This window comes from Glycine max, chromosome 10 (assembly GCF_000004515.6).
Source record: "Glycine max cultivar Williams 82 chromosome 10, Glycine_max_v4.0, whole genome shotgun sequence".
Classification (NCBI taxonomy): Eukaryota; Viridiplantae; Streptophyta; class Magnoliopsida; order Fabales; family Fabaceae; genus Glycine; species Glycine max.
Window position 1 is genome coordinate 20,420,404 of NC_038246.2, and position 20,095 is coordinate 20,440,498.

Below are 20,095 nucleotides of genomic sequence, written 5' to 3' on the forward strand. Positions count from 1 at the left end.
AGTTATCAGAAGCAGAAATGTTACTTTTAATGAGAACTTATTTTATAAGGACAAATTTTCTGCAGAATCTACATGTGCAGGTAAACTGTCAGAAATTTCTGAGAAAGCAACACTTGAAGAAATTTCAGAAAGTGATGTAGCCAACAAAAACCAGAGTACAGGCATAGAGGTTGAGTCAGAACCAGAACCATCAACTCCTCCAAGAAAATCTAGCAGAATTTCAGTACCACCAGATAGGTATTCCCTTTGATTGCATTATTTGTTGTTAACTAATGCTGGTGAGCCAGAATGTTTCAATGAGGCTACACAGGGGAATGACACTATTGAGTGGGAGCTAGCGATGAAAGATGAGATGACATCCCTTCAGAAGAATAAGACATGGTCTTTAACTAAATTGCCAGAAGGAAAGAAGGCGTTACAGAATAGGTGGGTCTATAGGCTAAAGGAAGAATCTGACGGTAGAAGAAGATACAAGGCGAGACTTGTGGTGAAAGGGTTTCAGCAGAAATAAGGAATTGATTTCACAGAGATCTTCTCTCCAGTTGTAAAGATGACTACCATCAGAGTTATTCTGAGCATAGTAGCTGCAGAGAATCTTCACTTGGAGCAGTTAGATGTTAAAACTGCATTCTTGCATAGGGATTTAGAGGAAGACATCTATATGACCCAACCTGAAGGTTTTGAAGTGTCAGGCAAGGAGAATCTTGTATGCAAGCTTCACAAAAGTTTGTATGGCTTGAAACAAGCACCGAGGCAGTGGTACAAGAAGTTTAATGAGTTTATGAGCAACTCAGGATTCAAAAGATGTGACATGGACCATTGCTGCTATGTAAAAAAATATACTAATAGTTATGTTATCCTTGTTGTGTATGTTAATGACATGTTGATTGCAGGATCTAGTATGGCAGAAATTAACAGGTTGAAGCAGCAGTTGGCAGAAAACTTTGAAATGAAGGATCTTGGTCCAGCTAAACAAATCCTTGGTATGAGAATTCTTAGAAACAGATCAGAAGGAATTTTGAAGCTGTCTCAGGAGAAATATATACACAAGTTGCTTGACAGGTTTTACCTTGGAGATTCTAAGACCAGGAATACCCCTTTGGGATCTCATTTGAAGTTTTCAAAGAAGCAATCTTTGCAGACAGATGAAGAAAAATGTTACATGTCAAGAGTACCATATGCATCAGCAGTTGGGAGTTTGATGTATGCTATGGTGTGTACCAGACCTGACATAGCACATGCAGTGGGAGTTGTCAGTAGGTTCCTATCAAATCCAACAAAGGAGCATTGGGAAGGTGTAAAGTGGATACTCAGATATCTGAAGGGTACTTTAGAGATGTGTTTGTGCTTCAGAAAAGGCAATCTCACTTTACAGGGATTTTCAGATGCAGACTTGGGAGGAGATTTTGATACCAAGAAGAGCACCACAGACTACATTTTTACCTTGGGAGGTACTGCTGTGAGTTGGAAGTCTAAACTTCAAGATAGAGTTGCTCTCTCAACCACGGAAGCCGAGTACATAGCTATCTCAGAAGCAGCTAAGGAGATGATTTGGCTAAAGAATTTTCTCAATGAAATAGGGAAAGAACAAGATAATGCTCCAATGTTTAGTGACAGTCAAAGTGCTATAAGTCTTGCTAAGAATCCAGTCTTCCATTCTAGATGCAAGCATATTCAATTAAGATACCATTTTATCAGGGAGTTGATAAATGATGGAAACTTATCTTTATTGAAGATCTTAGGATCAGAGAATCCAACAGATATGTTGACTAAAGCTGTTACAACTGACAAACTGAGGCTTTGCATTGTCTCAGTTGGCCTTCAAGGATAATTGAAGATGAAGGCGCTACACTAGGTAAAGAGTCGATGAACTCGTTGCTTACAAGGAGCTGCTAGAGTTTGGAACTTAGACCCCAAGTGGGAGAATTGTTAGAGTTTGTGGTCTTAGTTCCTTTGTCCCACATCGCTTGGTCTGTAAAACTTGTGTGGGCTTAGTCCCACATCGCTTGGTTTGTAAAAACTTGTGTCTCACTAGTGTTATATATAGAGACACCTTGTAAGCTTTTATGTGCAAGTAATAAAAAGTTCTCCTAGTGTAGCCGTGGACGTAGGCACATACATTGTGTGCTGAACCACGTTAAACTGTGTGTCTTTTTCTTTCTTCCCTTTATTTCTTTCTCTTCTTTTATTGCTCTATACTAACAATTATATGTCTTGAATTATTTTTATTGTCCTTCACCTCTAAAATCAAGATTTATATTGTATAATTTAATTTATTTTTTTATTATCATATATAGATGTAATTTTATGATTTAATCAATCATCATGTGTTATTTTTTATAATTTATAATATTACTTAGTTGGTTAAGGTAATTTCATTTAAATATGTTGCTCACATTGTTTTATGACAACATTCTTTATTAAATTTGGATAAAATCATATTATTTTTTTTAAAAAAAATATTTTATTTTTTTTGTTGGATATCTAATGAGCAAATTGGAACCTACTCGTTTTTCTCAGTTTGAATTGGTTCGAGTTAGAAAAAAAATCAATATTCAAACCAACTAAAATCAATTGTTTCAAATTTTATTTCCTCCTAAATTCAAACTAAATTGGCTCATGAACACTCATACTGAAGAGAAAACTACTTAATTGGTCAAACTATATTCGAAATTGGATATATAAGGTGGGTTAAGTGATTAAGGGAGGAAGAAAGAGAAAAAAATCATAAGTTTAATCTCCTCTAATAACAAAAATTAACAATATTAACAATTAATATTTTTTAAGAAAAAACTATATTGAAAATTAGGGATTAATAAGAACCGAATTGGGACATGGACAATGCACAAAAGGATAAAATAAATTATTCTTTATACTTATACTTATGTAATTAACAAGAATGGTTTTAATTTTTAATAGAATATTTATAAGTAAATTAAATATATAAATATAAGGAATTTTTAATATTTAAAATAAAAAACATGAAGATCAATATTACAATATTGTTGCTAATTGAATGTAATTCTAAAACATCAATTAAAAAATAATTGTTAATTATTAAATAAAATTTTAATAAATTTTACAAAGTATTATACAAATATTTTTAATATGTACTATTATAAATAAACAAATACTTTTATTAATAATTTCAAGGCTAAAATATGTTTTCTGTCCTCATAAATATGAAAATGTTTGAAATGCGTTCCAACAAAATTTTTAGTATGTTTTTCATCCTCACAAAATTGAAATATATTGTTTTTTGGCCCAGACATAAAGTTTGGATAAATTCAAACCTACGATGATGACATTTTTTGCATCGGTTATACATATAATTAATGTAAATGTGATATTTTTTGCATCGATTATGCATATAACCAATGTAAATGTGACTTTTTTTACATCGATTGTGTAGATAATTAATGTAAAAAGTCATGCTTGTAGGTTATGATGTTCGAACCTTATTCCGAGTAAAAAAATAACACATTTCAGTTTTGTGAGGACAAAAAATGTATTGAAAATTTTGCAAGGACCAATATTGAACATTTTATTTTACCAAAATTTAAAATACAAGTTTTGCAATTTAAAGCCAATGATCTCTATAACAAAAAAAAAGTTATTTCCCTTCAGCCATGCTCCCTTCCTTTTTCCCTTCCCTTCTTTCTTCTCTCCCCATCTGAATCTCTTTTGCCCTAACACCCATGCTCTTTTCCATTCCACTACAAGAATTTCATATTTTAGCATTAGCCAAAAGTCAACGCTAAAAAGTGAACTATGTAAAATCCCAAAAATAATCCAATAATTATTTAGATCAAGGTTATATGAATATATCTTTTAGTAAAGGAAAAGATATATTAAATTGTTTTAATATATTAGATTATTATTATATTTTTTGAAAAGATGTTAGTATAATAATATATTAGATTGGTTAAAGATAATAATAAATAAAGATAATGAAAAGTAAGAGATAAAGAAAGATTGGTCAAACAAATCTCAAAAGATATAATTTCAAATTACGTACAATGCTTATATAACGATAGACAGTTTCTTTTCCTAGAAACACACAAATAAACGGTCTTTCTTGGCATTAGTGGGTTGTTCAAGGGTTGATAAGAAGTAAGAAAGCGGAAAAATTTTGTTGAGGCAAAGATAACGAAGAATTCGAATTACTTGTTGTGTCTTGTGCTTAAACTAGTTTATATAAACATGTATATTTACATTTATGTATGACTTTAATTTAATTATGCACAAGTAATATATACACGTTATGTAAATTGATGTTCCTCTATGATATTTTCTCACAGGCATGTTGTGTCTTGTGATTGAGTGATTACATTGGTAGTTGTATAATTGTATGTATGATTGTGAATGATGCATTGTTCATATCATAAATTGATAATTTTGAATTTCAAGATAGATACCTCCATCTGGGATAGAGATGAAATTATAAATACCTCTATTTGGGATGGAGAAGAAATTCTAAATACCTATATCTATGAAAGGAAAGGTAGCGGGACACCATTGCATGAAATATGAGCTTATAGACCCTTTGACGAATCTGAGATTCACACTAGTTTTGGGAACCAAAGAATTGAGTCTAATGATTTTGAGAATCATTAAATTGTATTTGTTATATTTATTTGAATGTGTTGAGGTGTCATCATTTATTTAAATATTTTATTTATTCAGAATGTCATGAATTATGATTGTTTTAATTTGATTTTTATTGGACTTTATATATACCTATAAAATCTTATTTAAAATTCATTGTGGATACCTGTCAAACCCTAATTTCGTTTGGGGACTATCATTCAACGATGTTTTGATTCTCGCTAGCCCAACTGCGCTATTCGACACCAGTTACCGCACAAAATTAGAGATCGTTCAGCGTTTTGATTAGGAACACAAAAGATACCCAAAAGGAGGGGCAAAAGGGTCTTTTGGCTAAGTTTTGTGGGGCCTTGGCTCGCCCAGGCTAGCCTCTGGCTCGCTTAGGCCCCCAAATTGCTTAAGGCTGAAGGAACCAACTCGCCTGGGCGAGCCAGTTACTTTAGGATGAAGCATTAGCTTGCCTGGGAGAGCTCCAACTCGCTTAGGCGTGAATGAGGCTGAGTAAAGGGTTCCAACATTGTGTAGTGAAGGAATTGAGAGAAATAAGAGAGAAAAAGAAGAAAGAAGAGAAAAATGAAGTCGAAGCGCTACAAAATCGTGACTGTGATCAATCTCTACATCGTTCTTTGTTCGGTGTTCTTCGTTCATCATTTGGTTAATGTTTGTTCTTAGAGATTTGAACGTGATCTATGCACCCTTAGGGGGTCCTCCTTGTTCTTTTGGTGCATATTTATCTCCTTCTTCTATCATCAGTAATCTCTTTTCTTTTGTAAAGTAAATTTTAACCGATCATTAGTGTCGTAAGTCATCTTTTAAAGAGGTTGAAAGTTAATAAACAAAATCGAGATAAAACCGACATATAACTGAATTTCTCTCCATTTAAGCCACTTGAGATCATTTAAGGTCCAACGACTTAACGACCTCTCTTTTGTTTTTGTCAATTAAAATGAATCTTTCAAAAGCCTAAAACCAATTCAACACACAACTTTTTCACTTTAAAGAACTACGTAGGTTTGAATTCCTCATCGCACCTGAGGATACGTAGGAGCAAGGGCAACACCCTTGTCGACCCCAAGAAAAAATATAAAAAGGGGAAAATAAACGATTTTGAAGTCACGTTATGCACACTCGATTAAAGGTTGTCACCCCTTGTGGCGGGTGCGTGGGGTGCTAATACCTTCCCTATGCGTAAACGACTCTCGAACCCTTATTTTCAAAATCCACAAACCTTCTTTTTGGTTTTTCTAATGTTTTCCTCGAATAAACATTGGTGGTGACTCCCATGCATTTTCCTTTTTTTGGAAGACGCACTTTTATTTCGCCTCGCCTTCCCATCGAAGGGTAGGTTGCGATAGTTGGCAACTACACTGGGGACTCATTAGAGAGTTAAGTCATTTGATCGGTGTGTAATGTTTTATCGTGACTTCTTCTTTATTTATGTTCCCTTTCCCCTTTTATCTTTTGTTTTTTCCATATTTGTATATAACCCTTGCTGTGTTACAGTGTTTTTTTATGTGTCTATCTATCTATTACATTCATAGTTAGGAATATTTGTTTGTTCTATGCACGCATGACACCTACACCTTTGCACACACATTGAGGTTATAGGCCCTATACCCGGGTTTGTGTGAGACATAGGAAGTGGAGGTCGATCTGTGGTCATGTTGGGTCTCTGACTCGCTTAATAACAGTGAAGCCTCATCTAGAGTTTTCCTCTTTTGATTGTCGTTGGTAGTCCCTACCGCCACGATGTTGTTACCAAAGAGGAAGATATCTGTAGAAACCTTGAAAGTTACATACAACTACCCTTAGGGGTTATCATCGGATAAAGAACTTTTGATCTCTTCCATTAGGTTCCTAAACTAGGGACACATAACAAACTCATTTTTGCACTTTTTCAGACCCCTGGCTCGCCTGGGCCACCAAATAACTTCATGGTGACAATGTCTTCAGTCATTTATGCTTTCAATAGGCGACAATGCCTTCATTTACATTTCGAATACGACAATGTCTTCAGTCATTTATGCTTTCAAAAGGCGACAATGCCTTCATTTACATTTCGAAGACGACAATGTCTTCAGTCATTTATGCTTTCAAAAGGCAACAATGCCTTCATTTACATTTCAAAGACAACAATGTCTTCAGCCATATATGCTTTCAAAGATGATAATGTCCTCATCTCAAAGACTTCAATGTCTTTTGTCCTTGTGCTTCATAAGACTCGACGTCCTCTATTTTTATGCTTTTAAAAAGAAAAAAAAGAAAAAGAAAAGAAAAAAGAAAAATAAAAAAAAGAAGAACTTTGATGTCCTTATGTTTCCTCGGTTTCACTTCTTTGGTTTTCGCCAGTTGCCCGGTCGAATAGCAAGATCGCTCGAACGAAAACAGTGTCTTTATCTTTACTTCCCATTTATTTCCAATAAAAGATAAGTAAAGAAGGGCAACTGTCATACCCTAATTTCGTTCGGGGACCTTCATCTGCTAACATTTTGATTCTTGCTAGCTGAATTGAGCTGCTTAACGCTAGTTGCCGCGCAATTCGTAAGGTTTTTTGACGTTTCAGAAAAGTACGAAAAATACTCAAAAGAGAGGGCAAAAAGGTCATCTGTACACTTTTTCAGACCCCTGGCTCGCCCAGGCTAGCCTCTGGCTCGCCTGGGCCACCAAATTACTTCATGGTGAAGTAACCAGCTGTGGAAGCAATGCCTTCCAAGGTTATTTTGATGATGCCAAAGAATCTAGAATTAAGCAAATTCCAAAGATTCAAGAATCAAGTTCTCAAGAATCAAGAATCAAGATTCAAGATTCAAGATTCAAGAATCAAGTTTCAAGAATCAAGATTCAAGGATAATCAAGATCAAAATTTAAGACACAAGATTCAAGAATCAAGAGAAGACTCAATCAAAATAAGTACTAAAAAAGTTTTCCAAAACATTGAGTAGCACAAGAAGTTTTCACAAAATCACTACCAAAGTGTTTTACTCTCTGGTAATCGATTACCAGAAGGTAGTAATCGATTACTAGTGTTTTAAAACGTTAAGATTTCAAATTTCAAGAGTTACAACTTGTGTTTAACAGTTTTAAATCATTTTAAACTAGTGTAATCGATTACACAACACTTGTAATCAATTACCAGAGCTTCTAAACATTTTAATTTTCAAAATTCAAAATGAAGAGTCACATATATTGATGTGTAATTGATTACACCTTAATGGTAATCGATTACCAGTGACTGATTTCGAAAAATACATTTCCAAAAGTCACAATTCTTCAAGTGACTTGTTTCTGAAGATTTTTTCAAAAGTCACAAATTTTTTAAGTGACTAGTTTTAAAGAAATTGCCAAAAGTCACAAACTTTGACTTGAGTCATCAAGAGATTATAAATATGTGACCATGGCATGAATTTGAAAATGATCTATGATCTATATCATCTATCTTTCAATATCTTTTTTCATCTCTTTCAACACTTTCAACAGAACTTTCTAATTCATTTCTCTTCATCTTTCTAAAAAGTTTTGTTCAACACTTTCTCTTCCAAGAAAAGTTCTTTGTTCAAAAACTTGTGCTATTCATCTTTTTCATTCTCTTCTCCTTTTGCCAAAATAACGAAGGACTAACTGCCTGAATTCTTTTGTGTCTCTCTTCTCCCTTACAAAAGATTCAAAGGACTAACCTCCTGAGAATTCTTTTGATTCTTCCCTTCCCCTTAAGCAAAAGATTTCAAAGGACTAACCGCCTGAGATATCTTTTGTTTCCCCTTACAAAGATTCAAAGGACTAACCGCCTGAGAATTCTTTGTGCCAACACATTGGAGGGTACATCCTTTGTGGTACAAGTAGAGGGTACATCTACTTGGGGATTGTTATACTGAGAATAAGAGATGGTACATCTCTTGTGGATCAGTTTAAGTGGAGGGTGCATCCACTTGGTTTTTTAAAGAGAACAAGGGAGGGTACATCCCTTGTGGATCTTTGGCTTGTAAAGGATTTTACAAGGTTGAAAGAAATCTCAAGAACCGTAGGTTGCTTGGGGACTGGATGTAGGCACGGTTTGTGGCCGAACCAGTATAAATCTTGTGTTTGTCTTCTTCTTCCCTACACTCTTTAATTTCCGCTATGTACTTTTAATTATCCCTTTTACTTTTGGTTAAGTTTCTATTTCCGTTCTTTACTCTCTTAACTTAGTAGTAAAAGCCTAATTGAATCTAGTAACATTAGGAAGAATAGATTTTTAATTAGTGAAGACACGTTCATAATTAATTCAACCCCCCTTCTTAATTATTCCGAGGCCACTTGATCCAACACCAGCTTGCTTGGGCGAGCTGAGCTCGCCTGGGCGAGCAAGGTTACTTCAAAATGAAGTAACAGCTCTCCTAGGCGAGCTACCTTCATCCCAAATGCCTTGTTTTGCCATAAATAGGCGTGAAGGGAGGATGAGGAAGGGGTTCCTAGGTCCAGAGGTCCAGAATTGCGAAGAAAGAAGAGAAAAAGAAGCTAAAATGTCGTCGAATTGCGACTGCAATCAATTTCTACATCGTTCTTCAATCATTCTTTGTCCGATTAGTTTTCATTTTTTAGTTTTGAATTCACTCTATGGACCCTTAGGGGGTCCTCTTTATTGTTTTGTGCATCTTCATCTCCTTCTCCTATCATCGGTAATCGCTTTTCTTTTGTAAAGTAAGTTTCAATTGATCGTTAGTACCACAATTTATCTTTAAGGGATTGAAGGTTAATAAACAGAAAACCAAAATAAAACCAACTGATAAACTTCTTCATTTCATCTAAAATCAAGAGATCATTTCAAGGTCCAACGCCTTAACGATTCTCTCCGCTTTTCAAAAGTTTAAAATATCGTTTCGAGGTCCAATGCCTTAAACGACTTTCATTCGCAATTAAAATCAATCTTTCAAAAAAGATAAAATCAATGTAACACACAAAATTTCAGACTTAAAGAACTACGTAGGTTTGATTTCCTCATCGCACCCGAAGATACGTAGGAGCAAGGGCAACACCCTTGTTGACCCCAAAAAATATAAAAGAAACATAAAAAGGGAAAATACATTAAAAAAACATAAAAATGGAAAATACATAATTTTGAAGTCATATCTTGCACACTCGATTAAAGGCTGATGTCCCTTGTGATGGGTGTGTGGGGTGCTAATACCTTGCCCGTGCGTAAACAACTCTTGAACCCTCATTTTCAAAATACGCAGACCTTCATATTTTTTATTTTTCTAGCCTTTTCCTCGAATAAACATTGGTGGCGACTCCGCGTATTTTCCTTCCGTGAAGACGCACCATCGAGTCTCGCGTTGCCTTCCCGCCGAAGGGTAGGTTGCGACAGTTGGCGACTCCATTGGGGACTGTTAAAGAGTTAGGCCATTCAATCACTATGCAATGCTTTTATCATGACTTTTTTTCCCTTTTCTCTTTTGTTTTCTCCATATTTGTATATAACCTTTGCTATGTTGTTGTATTTGGTGTGTGTTTGTCTATCGATTACATTCATAGTTAGAAATATTTTTTCTACACACACATGACACCTACACCTTGCACACACATTGAGATATTAGGCCCTATACTCGGGTCTATGTGAGCCATAAGGAGTGGAAGTCGATCTATGGTCATGCTGGGTCTCCGACTCGCTTGATGACAATGAAGCCTCATCTAGAGTTTTCCTCTTCTAGTGATGCATTGTCGTTGATAGTCCCTATCGCCACAATGTATTACCTAAGAGGATGATATCTCTAGAAGCCAGTAAAGTTACTTGAGACCACCCTTTGGGGTTGTCACTAGAAAGGGACTTTTGGATCCTTTCCATTAGATTCTTGAATTAGCGGCACATAGCAAACTCACTTTGGCATGTTCCTTGATTGCATCATGCATCTCTTCATGGCATCATAATGGACATATCATTCCTGCATTCATCCTTTATCACATTCATGCATTGCATTTGCATAAATCACTGCATTATCATACCCTTTTCATTTTGCATGCTTTTGTTCTGCCAACTGCATATATTCCATTTCCATTGTATGCATGATCCTTGCATTTTCCTCTACCAAAAAAAAGAAGGGGAAAACAAAACAAAAAAAAACAAAAACAAAAAAAGAAGAGAACAAAAAGAAGTCACACCACATTCTTAGATACATGTGTTGGGTACCATGATAATGACTATAGACTAACCTTGTTGGGATTATACAACCATTTCTCTAGAAAAAAATGATTGAAAATCATGTGAATGTGGTACCTAATGCATGGTTAACTAGGAAAATGATGGTTCTTCGGGCATCTCAATCTCATAATTACATTTGCCATGCATATCCTGAGTATGCCCTAATCATTCATCTCTATGATAGGTTGCTGAAGTATTGCCAATCAAAATTTCTTTTCCTTGGATTATGGGGTTGAACCAAGCACAGGTTTTAAGAAAAGGTTCATCAAGTCAAGGTCAAGTATGGAAGTAACCAACTTGCGAAAGATGGGGCAGAAGATGGATCGAGTTACATCATTTCTTTGTCTACTGCCAACACATAATTGTGCTAATTTACAAAAAAATTTGAGGACTATTGACGTCCATGTGTTCTTTCCAGCTTCACTTTGACAAGATGTGACGGTCCATGTTATTTTAATTGATCAGTTTCCCAAGCTGATCATGCACATGTCTCTCAACCCATGGGGGAGACACATAAAGTACCCTACCACAATCTAGCCAACTTCGAGCCTTGCCTCGGATACGCCACTGAGGGGCAAGCAGCTGGTGGTATACCCCTGCCAAACACTTTGGAGAGCCCTCAGTTTCACCCACAACCATAACCCTTGCATTTTGTGGCAGGGAGAGTCCCTCCTGCTATGGTGGAAAAAGGGAAATTGGATCATATAGAAGAAAGGTTGAAGGCCATTGAAGGAGGCATAGATCATGCTTTTGCTGACATGGCAGAGTTGTGCCTAGTGCCTGACGTCGTCATCCCTCCGAAGTTCAAGGTGCCAAATTTCGATAAATGCAAGGGGACTACTTGCCCCAATAATCACCTGAAGATGTACTGTAGGAAAATGGGAGGATATGCAAAAGATGAAAATTGATGCATTTCTTCCAGGAAAGTCTTACTAGGGCAGCCGTCACCTAGTACACTAGTCTGGAACCTTCCCGAGTTCATTCTTGGAAGGACCTAATGGTTGCCTTCATTAGGTAGTATCAGTACAATTCTGATATGGCTCCGGATAGAATGCAGCTACAGAACATGTGCAAGAAGGAGCATGAATCCTTCAAAGAATACGCCCAAAGGTGGAGGGACCTGGCAGCTCAAGTAGCGCCCCCAATGACGGAGAAGGAGATGATAACAATGATAGTAGATACATTACCAGTGTTCTACTATGAAAAGATGGTGGGTTACATGCCTTCAAGCTTTGCCGATTTAGTTTTTGCTGGCGAAAAGATCGAAGTGGGTTTGAAAAGAGGCAAATTTGATCATCCTGCTTTGATGAATAGGAAGCCTGGGGAAAATAGAGAGGATGAGAAGGAGGGAAGAACCCATGTTGTGACTGTCGTTCCTACATGGCCAAATTCCCCACCAGCTTAACAATGTCATTATTCAGCCAATATCAACCCTTCTCATTACCCACCACCTTATCAGCCAAGAATACCCAATCAACCACAAAGGCCACCCATAAATCAGCCACAAGGCCCGCCGGTCGCACATCGAATACCAAACACCACCCTTAACACAAACCAAAACACCAACCAGGGAAGGAGTTTTCCAGCAAAAAAGCCTACAGAATTCACCCCAATTCCGGTGTCATATGCTAACTTGCTCCCATATCTACTCGATAATGCAATGGTAGCCATAACCCTAGCCAAGGTTCCTCAACCTCCATTTTTTCGAGGATACGACTCGAATGTAACATGTGATTATCATGGAGGAGTTCCGGGGCATTCCCTTGAGCCTTGTATGACCCTGAAGCATAAGGTGCAAAGTCTAATTGATGCAGGTTGGCTAAAATTTGAGGAGGATAATCGCTTGTAAATTCTGACATTGGCAAGCAACACTGTGCATGGGGCAATTTGAAGGTTGTTGTTAGATGTCTCCAATGACTCATTAGGATTTTCAAGTTTATGTCATTACTGTAAATAACAGTCACAATGCTAATAATATGGATAATTTTGATATCCATGTCTCTCATTCTCTCACAATTATATCTTTGCTTATTCAACTTCCACTGAAATGTGAGTGTAAGTTGTTGGTTTGTTTCCTCAAGTGACTTGCGCTCCTGCATTTATCTCAAAGTCTGTTCAATAAGAAATTGCTCGTTCTCCATGTTTGGTGAGAGTTGTTAGTCGGTTAATACGACTAACTTTTGTGTAAAAAAACTGTGTAAATTGTATTCGACTCCTTCCATTTACAATTCTTTTTGTAGTATTGTAATTACTTTTTGTAAATTTAGGTAATAAGTACTTAGTATCCCACTTTTGTGTATTTAATAACCTTTCCATTTCAATTTTTGGTAAAATAAGCAAGTTTGTGGAAGTGCTGATTTTGAGCCGCTCGCTAAGCCAATTCTCTGGCTTAGTGAACCATCCGCTAAGCGCAACAGTTCATGGCTAAGCGCGTAGAAGATCCTGGAAGCAGATGAGCTGTCATGATGCGCTCAGCGAGAATCAATTCGCAAAGCACACCTTTTGAACCTCCAGGCTGAGCGAGCATTACTGGCGCTAAGCCAGATGTCACTTACATGAGCTAAGCGAGCCTATCTCCCGCTAAGCGCACGCCTCCCAACATAATTGCCTATTTAAAGCTGAATCTTGAAATTGAGAGGGTTGTTGAGTTTTGAGAGTTTCTGGTTATGGAGAGACTGGAGAGAACCGAGCTTGAAGAGGAAGCTATCTTGTAGAGCATTGGATGAGATTTTGAGTGATTATGAGGTTTCTAGAGGTGGAGGAGACATCCCCACTACCTGTAATTCTTAAATATTTCACTTTCTCTTCTCTTTGTTGTAAAAGAAGCCTCCCTGCTATGGAGAGCTAAATCCTCAGTTGGTTCTTCCTATGGGGTACTTGATGAAAATACTTCTATATCTATCTAATGGTGTTTTATGTGTTCTCTATACTATCAGTATTTCATGTTAGTATGCTTTTACCTTGATCACGTAGATGCATGCTCAGTTAGGGTCACTCAACATTGGGAAATGGTTTGATCCTTAGAACTTGACAGGACGGGGCTAGTTTATCGTATTGTCACGAGGGATCAGGGTACAGTAACCTAGTTGTTGGTATGTATGTCTTAATGCAGTTCTAGTCAAGTTTAGTCCAACAAGAAGGATCTGAGGATGACGCTTGGCTAGTGTGGAAGCAATGCCTTCCATGGTTATTTTGATGATGCCAAAGAATCAAGAGTTAAGCAAAGTTTCAAGCAAAGATTCAAGAATCAAGTTTCAAGTTTCAAGATTCAAGAATCAAGTTTCAAGAATCAAGAATCAAGAATAATCAAGATCAAGATTCAAGAGTCAAGATTCAAGAATCAAGAGAAGACTTAATCAAGATAAGTATTAAAAAGTTTTTCAAAACATTGAGTAGCACATGAAGTTTTCACAAAATCTTTTACCAAAGAGTTTTTACTCTGTGGTAATCGATTACTAGAAGGTAGTAATCGATTACCAATAGCCATCATTGTTTTTCAAATTGATTTACAAGGCTGTAATCGATTACCATAATCATGTAATCAATTACCAGAGGTTTTAAAACGTTAAGATTTTCAAAATTCAAAATGAAGAGTCACATCTGTTGATGTGTAATCGATTACACCTTAATAGTAATTGATTACCAGTGACTGTTTTCAAAAAATTCATTTCCAAAAGTCACAATTCTTCGAGTGACTTGTTTCTGAAGATTCTTTCAAAAGTCACAACTTTTCTAAGTGACTAGTTTTAAAAGAAATTGCCAAGAGTCACAAACTTTGACTTGAGTCATCAAAAGATTATAAATATGTGACCATGGTTTGAATTTGAAAATGATCCATCATCTCTTTCAATCATTCTATCTTTCAATCTATCTTCTTGGTTTCTTTCTACAGAATTTTTCTGATTCTTTTCTCTTCATCTTTCTAAAAGTTTTTGTTCAAAACTTTCTCTTCCAAGAAAAGTTCTTTGTTCAAAAACTTGTGCTATTCATCTTTTTCATTCTCTTCTCCCTTTGCCAAAAAGAATTCGCCAAGGACTAACCGCCTGAATTCTTTTTGTGTCTCTCTTCTCCCTTTTCCGAAAGAACGAAGGACTAACTGCCTGAATTCTTTTGTGTCTCTCTTCTCCCTTTGCCAAAAAGAATTCGACAAGGACTAACCGCCTGAATTCTTTTTGTGTCTCTCTTCTCCCTTTTCCAAAAGAACAAAGGACTAACTGCCTGAATTCTTTTGTGTCTCCCTTCTCCCTTGTCAAAGAATTCAAAACGACACAGTCTAAGAATTCTTTTGATTCTTCCCTTTCCCATAAACAAAAGATTTCAAAGGACTAACCGCCTGAGAATTCTTTTGTTTCCCCCTTCACAAAGTTTCTAAGGACTAACCGCCTGAGAACTTTGTCTTAACACATTGGAGGGTACATCCTTTGTGGTACAAGTAGAGGGTACATCTACTTGGGTTGTTGTAACTGAGAATAAGAGAGGGTACATCTCTTGTGGATCAGTTCTAGTGGAGGGTACATCCACTAGGTTGTTCAAAGAGAACAAGGGAGGGTACATCCCTTGTGGATCTTTGCTTGTGAAGGATTTTACAAGATTGAAAAGAAATCTCTCAAGGACCACAGGTCGCTTGGGGACTGGATGTAGGCACGGGTTGTTGCCGAACCCGTATAAAACTCTTGTGTTTGTCTTCTTCTTCCCTACACTCTTTAATTTCCGCTGTGCATTTTAATTATCGCTTTTACTTTTGGTTAAGTTTCTATTTCTGTTATTCACTTTCTTAACATTATAGTAAAAGCCTAAGAAGGGTAGATTTTTAATTAGTAAAGTTTCATTAATAATTAATTCAACCCCCCCTTCTTAATTATTCCAAGGCCACTTGATCCAATAGCTAGGATTAGGCTAAACATGCATGAGACATCAGGGTTTAGCAGTCTAGGAGACATCATAGAACACAGAAACATTGTTAGGTAGAGAACATCTTTAATAACATCATTCATCCAGTAGGAAGACCAACACGTTCTTTATCTGTCTTCACACACCACTACTCATGTGATTTACTGTTGAATAGTTTAGTTTACATACCTGTCCATACCACGCACCAAACTTTCATCCAAAGGCACTTATTTACTGAACCAAAGCTTTACCAAGTAAAACAAGTTCCCTGAGAGCTCGATACTCGATATTCACTTACTGTTTTATATTACTTGCGCGATCCGGTGCACTTGCCGGCTGTCGAACAAGTTTTTGGCACCGTTGCTGGGGAACTTCTTTCTATTTGGATCCATTTACTCACGCTGAGTGCGAGGGTGGTGCTAAGCGCAACATCACGAATTGAGAGCCTATTTAAAGTCTGTCTGGTGCAGAATTAGGGTACAACTTGAAGAAAGGCCATGGCTCAAAATTCCACAGCACACCATAGTGCCTATTTCGGGAAAAAAGCTCTGGAGGCAGCAAGAGGAGAAACTTTTGCAGAGATACCTAGGTTTTGTAAGCTTATTATTGTTAGGGTTTCATCTGTAATGGTTGGCTAAACACCCTAGTTGGGGATTTCTAATGAACAACTGATGTAAATACTTAATATCTAATTGATTATGTTTTCAGTGTTCAATGCTTCTTCAATGCTTAATGTTTTTATGCTTTTGGTCTGATAATCTATTTGTGTGCATAGTTAGGTGACTTTAGCATTGGGAAATGTACTGTTGCCTTAGAACTTGATTGAAGCAGGATCGAAACTTAGTCTTACAAGAGGGATCTACGGATTAAGTTTTGGTTTTAATTATGTTGTTACAATAATGTTGTTTAGTCTAGGTCTAGTCTTACAAGAGGGATCTGCGGATGAAGCTTATGCTAAATTAGGCTAAACTTTCATAAGCTGCTTGAGCTGAGTCTAGTCTTACAAGAGGGATCTGCGGACGAAACTTAGTTTAAGTTAGTCTAAACCTAAGAGGGTCGTCTAAATTGGGCCTAGTCCAATAAGACGGATCTGAAGACGAAGCTTGGGTTGATTCGGTCTTACGAGGGATCGAGGTTTAGTAATTTAGGCTACAACATGGAACACAAGAGTATGATTGATTAGAGAAATATATTTATATGCATTAGCTTGTTTGTTAGAAAGACCCAACATTTCTACCTACTGCTATCACTTTTACTTACCTTGCATTTTATAGTTTTAGCATAAGGGTTTAGTTTAAATTCTGTTTGAAATTATCAATCATACATGTTCTCTCAATAATGCTTCATTTCTGAACTTAACTCAGGCTAACATTAGTTCCCTGTGTTCGATACTCGGATTCATCTATTTTAATTTTTAAATACTTGAGGATCCGGTGCGCTTTCCGGCAAATTAGATTTCCCTTGAATATATTTGTACGAAGAAAAAGTGGAACAAAAAGTAACCGCAGGGGAAATGCAACAAAGTATTTATGGCGCCGTTGCCGGGGAACTAAGTTGTTAGTAGAGTTTAGTTTAGTTTTGCAGCATTGCTTTATTTTTGCTTTCTTTGATTTATTGATTCTTTTGACTAACATATTAGTTATAGCACATTCATTGTTCTTTTGAACTGGATAACTATTGTTCTGTTTTCTTGTATGCAAAGAAGATCTACTGCAGGTGATTTGATCCCCATTGATTTGGAGATTAACACCACTTGTAGAAGGCATAATCAAGAGAGAATTAGAATTTTTTTGCAGGATTTAGAAGCAACAACAATTTCAGAGGAAGAACCTCAATCTTCTAAGGCATCTTCTAGTTTTCCTATTGCAGGACATTCTCATTTAGATCCTATCGAAGACCACATCATGGTTGAAGAGCCAAGAAGAGTAACCCTGGAGGATTATTCAAGTTCTAATGTGCCACAATTTTTCACCAGCATTGCTCAACCAGAAGTTCAAGCCCAAACCATTACATATCCACCATCGTTGATTCAGTTGATTCAAAATAATTTGTTTCATGGATTACCAAATGAAGACCCATATGCACACTTAGCCACCTACATAGAAATATGCAATACTATTAGGTTGGCTGAAGTGCCTGAAGATGCAATCCGATTGAGCTTGTTTTCATTTTCTTTATCAGGAGAAGCTAAGAGGTGGCTTCATTCATTCAAAGGCAATAGTCTTAAGACATGGGATGAGGTTGTGGAGAAATTTCTCACGAAATATTTTCCTGAGTCTATGCTATAGAAGGCAAAGCTGCCATCTCTTCTTTTCACCAATTTCCTGATGAATCTTTGAGTGAGGCCTTGGAAAGATTCCATGGTTTATTGAGAAAGACTCTCACTCATGGATTCTCAGAACCGATACAGCTCAACATTTTTATAGATGGGTTAAGACCGCAGTCCAAGCAGCTATTGGACGCTTCTGCAGGTGGGAAAATCAAATTGAAGACCCCTGAAGAAGCCATAGATCTCATTGAAAATATGGCTGCAAGTGACATTGCTATTTTGAGAGATAGAGCTCACATTCCTACCAAAAAATGTTTATTGGAGTTAACCTCCCAAGAGGCATTGTTGGCACAAAACATATTGTTGTCTAAGCAACTGGAAACCTTAACTGAAACACTAAGTAAGGCGCCAACTCAAATTCATTCTGCACATACTTCACATGCTTTTGTTTTGCAGGTTGCAGGATGTACCATCCGTGGGAGAGCTCATGAATTTGGATGTTGTATCCCTATTGAAGAACAAACCACACATGAAGTCAATTACATGGGAAATCAGCCCAGAAATAATTTTAATGCAAGAGGATTTTTTGGATTCCAACATGGCCAACAATATAATCAACAGTAGGGACAATGGAGGAACCACCCTGGAAATAAATTCAATAGAGATCAAGGTGGACCATCCACAAGGTCACAACAACAAGGGCCTAGTCTTTATGATCGCACAATGAAGCTAGAAAAGACTCTAGCTCAGTTCATGCAGGTTTCTATGTCCAACCAGAAGAGCACAGAGTCTGCCATAAAGAATCTAGAGGTCCAAGTGGGATAGCTTGCAAAACAATTGGTAGATAGATCATCAAGCAGTTTTACAACTAATACAGAGAAAAATCCCAAGGAGGACTGTAAAGTCGTGATGACTAGAAGCAGAATGGCAATCCATGTGGATAAGAGTGAAGCTAAGAAGAAGATGGAGGAACATAAACAATAACTAGCACATAAGCCAGCACTTGAACTCGTTTCTGATTTTGTAGAACTTGAAAACATGAATGAGGAGGCTAAAGATGATAAGGAATAAGAGACACCAATAAAAGAGAAAGAAAAAGAAAGAATAAAAGAAGAAGAAAAAGAAAAAGAAAAAAAAGTTGAAAAATGAAAAACCAAAAGAGAAAGTTGTTGATGATGAGATAAGGAGAGTCAAGTGTGAGGCAAACACTGAAAGGAAGAAGGATACTACTCCAAATGAAGGCAAGGAAGTACCTTATCCTTTGGTACCTTCCCGGAAAGAGAAAGAAAGACATTTGGCCAGATTCCTTGATATCTTCAAGAAACTAGAAATTACTTTGCCACACAGATGGTACATTCTTTATTCAACACCCACATTCAACAATTATTCATCATACACATTCAACAATTATTCATCATCCATCCATGGATCCAATCAAGACTGCTCAGAATGATGCATGCACTTGACCTCAACTCTCAGATGCAATGCGGTACGTACCGTATCCAATACCAAGGAAATAGCCCTAAGCGTGTCTACACGACACCTCACTTAGGAAACCATATAGTATTTGTCGAGGCCACCCAGTCGTGCACCATTACTCCCCCTTAGGTGATCAACCTGGGGCCACAAGGAGTTCCCTACCAGGTGACACACCCCTTAGTACAAAGTACATACTGCTAGATTTTATATTATTTGAAGATGATCCAATGGTTAAGGAATCCGGTATCGCGATTTCATTGAACTAGGTTTTGGTAAAATCTAAAATATCATACTTTCAACTTAGCTCAACAAAACTCCACATAATTCAACATCCATATCAAGAAATTCACACATGACTAGTTCAAGGCATACTTCAACTCATTCAAGTCTATCATATAGTCAAATAACACAATAAATACAATTAAACATCGATATATAACTTATAATATCTCAGGGTGTTACAACTCTCCTACCCTTTTAGAAATTTCGTCCCCGAAATTTACCTGACTCAAACAAGGATGGATAGGCGGCTTGCATCTGACTCTCTAATTCCCACGTGGCATCTTCTCCTGATGTACCTCCCCAGGTCACCTTGACCAATGGAACCTCCTTCCTTCTTAGGTGCTTTGTTCGTCTATCCTCGATCCTCAAAGGCAGTGATGGAAGCTTGCTTG